This window comes from Cryptomeria japonica, chromosome 1 (assembly GCF_030272615.1).
Source record: "Cryptomeria japonica chromosome 1, Sugi_1.0, whole genome shotgun sequence".
NCBI lineage: Eukaryota > Viridiplantae > Streptophyta > Pinopsida > Cupressales > Cupressaceae > Cryptomeria > Cryptomeria japonica.
In genome coordinates this window covers 412,624,608-412,628,411 of record NC_081405.1, presented here as the reverse complement: position 1 = coordinate 412,628,411, position 3,804 = coordinate 412,624,608, and positions in this window count along the sequence as shown.

Below are 3,804 nucleotides of genomic sequence, written 5' to 3'. Positions count from 1 at the left end.
AGTCCAATGAAGAATTTAATCTCCCCTATGAGTGACATTTCAAACTCTTTCTTCATCTCATCTACAAACTTATGACTCATCTTGTCATCTCCACCAACGATAATGTCATCAACAAATACCTCACAGATCAGGATCTGATATCCTTCAGACTTCAAGTAGATATTATATCTTCACTTGTTCTCTCAAATCCAATCTTCATAAGATGAGAATGCAGACCTTCATACCATGCCCTAGGTGCCTGCTTTAGTCCATATAAGGCTTTATGTAGCCTACATACCACGTCACTGTCTTCAAATAGGGAAAACCCATCTGGTTGCTCAATATACACCTCCTTTTGAAGTACACCATTTAGGAATGCAGATTTTACATCCATTTGATATACTTTGAAACCTTTAAAAGTTGCATATGCAAGAAGCATACAGACTCCTTCCAATATGGCTAAAGGAGCAAAGGTTTCTCCATAGTCTTCTCCTTCTTCTTGAGCATATCCTTTGCACAATAATCTAGCTTTGTTCCTAATCACTATGCCATCCACATTTAGCTTATTTCTGAAAACCCATTTAGTACCAATGACATTTTTGTGCTTTAGTCTGGGTACCAAAGACCATGTACCATTTTTCTCTATTTGGTCAAGTTCCTCTTCCATTGCCTTGATCCAGTCTTCATCCTTATGTGCCTCTTTGAATGATTTAGGCTCAAATTCAGAGATCATACAAGAGTTTTCTCTGACCTTTCTTCTTGTAAGGATTCTTGCATCCTTATCTCCTATGATCTACTTAGGATCATGATTCAACTTGACATACCAAGGAATGGTCTTGATAGATTCCTCTTGCTTTTCTTCTTCATCCTCATCTCCATCAGTATCAACATCTACATTTTCCGGTGTAGGAACATTGTTACTGGTACTCGGTTGGCTGTCAACTGGTTCGTTTACTGCTTGCTCACTGTCGGTTTCCTCAATTTTCTTAGAGGTTTCATCAACTTTTACATTGATGCTTTCCATAACTCTCTGAGTCTTATTATTGAAACACTTGAGAGCTTTTCTCTTGGTGGAATATCCTAGGAATATTCCTTCATCACATTTCGCATCAAATTTGCTTTGGTGTTCACTCTTCTTGATGTAACATTTGCTACCAAACACTCTAAAGTAGCTGACCACAGGTGTCTTACCAGTCCAATACTCATAAGGAGTTTTATCCTTACCTTTCTTGATGAGTACTCGGTTCATTGTGTAGACTGCAGTGCTCACTGCTTCTCTCCAAAAGGTGTGAGCTACCTTTCCTTGAATCAACATGGTTCTAGCTACTTCAACCACAGTCCGGTTATTCCTCTTTGCTAGGCCATTATGCTATGGAGTCCGGGGGGCAGACAATTGCCTCTTGATGCTATGTTCTTCATAGTACTTGTTGAATTCACCGGAAGTGAATTCCCCTCCTTGATTAGTTCTCAGGCACTTAATCCTTTTACTGCTTTCCTTCTCCACTAATGCTCTGAAAGCTTTGAACTTTACAAAGGCTTCAGACTTGTCTTTCAAGAATGTGACCCACATCATTCTTGAGCAGTCATCAGTGAGAATCATGAAGTACCTATCACTCTGCACACTTCTAGTTTTCATAGGACCACACAAATCAGTATGCACAAGATCAAGCAAGTTGTCAGCAGTGAAAGATTTACCTTTAAAGGTTGAGGAAGACACTTTCCCCAATTGACACTCTCTACACAAGGTATTATCTAGTTTGCTTAGCACCGACAACCCTCTAACTGCCTTGATCTTACTAGCCTTCACAATGTTATCAAATTTTACATGGTAGAGTCTCCTATGCCATATCCAACTATCATCAAATTTAGCCATAAGACATGTATTTATATTTGCATTCAACTGAAATAGGTTACCTTTGGTCTGCATGCCGGTGGCCACCAAATCACCATTCTTTCCTTTGATTCTGCAAACTCCATTCTTGAATTCTAGAGTGAGGCCACTGTCATTCAGCTGGGCAACACTCAGAAGTTTGTGTCTAAGACCATCAACCCAATACACATTGTCAGCACTACTCTTTCCATTGAGAGAGATGGACCCTCTGCCTTTGACCATGCATGGTGCATCATTACCAAAGAAAACCACACCACTATCATACTCCTCCAAGGATAGAAACTTGCTCTGGTCACCAGTTATATGGTGAGAACAGCCATTGTCAATGATCCACTCATTGGAATTATCAAACCGGGAGACAAGAGCCTTCTTGTCTGACACATCTTCCTTGACAACAACAAACACAATATCTTCATTTTCTTCATCCTCTAATTCTTCATCTATGACACCTTCATCAACTACCACAAAATAGTTTCTTCGGTTTCCTCCTTTGAATTTCTTGAACCTTTCCGGTTTGTCCTTGTTGTTGCCATTAGGATAGTTTACATCAATATGTCCTATCCGATTACAAGAAAAACATTTCAAAGGTAGCTTACCTTTGCATTTGCCGGTTCCTTTAGGAAGTTTCCTGGAAAGGAGAGATTCAAATGCCATCAAAATCTCCTCATCATCCATTTTTCTGCCCTATCTTGGTTCACCACTAGTGCTAGCTTCTTTTCCTTTTCTGGATGGTACTGCAGAAGCTTTAAAAGCTGATTTAGTCTTTTGAACACTGCCATCAAAACTATTCAGCTCATAGGCTATCAACTTTGCAATGATGGAGTCTAGGGATACCTTAGTCTTGTCTATTGATCTTATCTCCTGAATAGTAGCAACCCTTATTGTATAGACCGACAATAGGGATCTCAGGACTTTGCTTACCACAGTGGAATCTTCTATTTTACCACTTGCACTCTTGATATCTCCAACAACTGTTTTGATTCTTATTCCATACTGTTGAATGGTCTCAGCTTCAACCATCCGCATATCTTCAAACTTCTCTCTAAGGCTTTCTTCCTTAGCCTGTTTTACATGCTCATCACCACCATAGATATTTTCAAGAGTATCCCATACCTCTTTGGGATTTACCTTATCTTGAACATCAACAAACTCAATGTCAGATAAACTACTAATTAGGGCTTCCATGACTTGCCCATTCTCCTGCATCTCTCTCTTTTGGTCATCGGTAAGGGTACCAGTAGGAGCAACATAGGCAGTCTCAACATAGCTCCAGTGTTGAGCACCCATGCTTCTGATGTATATCTTCATTCTGTCTTTCCATATACTGAAATTTTCTCTGTTAAACTTTGGACCTTCCCTCTTCATCATTATACTAGGATTTTTACCTCAAGCGGTTAAGCTTATAGCACAGAGAACTTAGGGGATGCTCTGATACCAATTGATAACTCAATGATGAACGGATAGTACTAACCTAGTACTGAGAGGGGGGGTGAATAAGTACAGACAAAAATAGAATCCTAAACTAATTTGACAACAAATATTTCAAATGATTGGCAAATAGTGACACCGGTTTGAAACAGAGTGCAACCGGTAAAGCTAATAATGACTAAGACAAGCATTAACCGGTTAGTCACTTAGCTTTTCACTCAACTCAAGACTACACTACCATTTCATCCTTATGCATAAGCAGGTAATCTATCATCAGATCATAATAACAACTAGTTCAACATGTTTTAATGACATGCATAAAACACAGAACCATCATATGCTTGATAGACAATAGGAAAGCATCACAAGATAAAAGTATCACACATGACACACATATTTTTCACATGGAAACCCAACTGGGAAAAACCACGGTGGGGATGAATACCCACAAGCTGTTTTTGAACTCTTTAGAAGTCCGCTTTATTAGGAGCCTTGTCCGGTTAGAG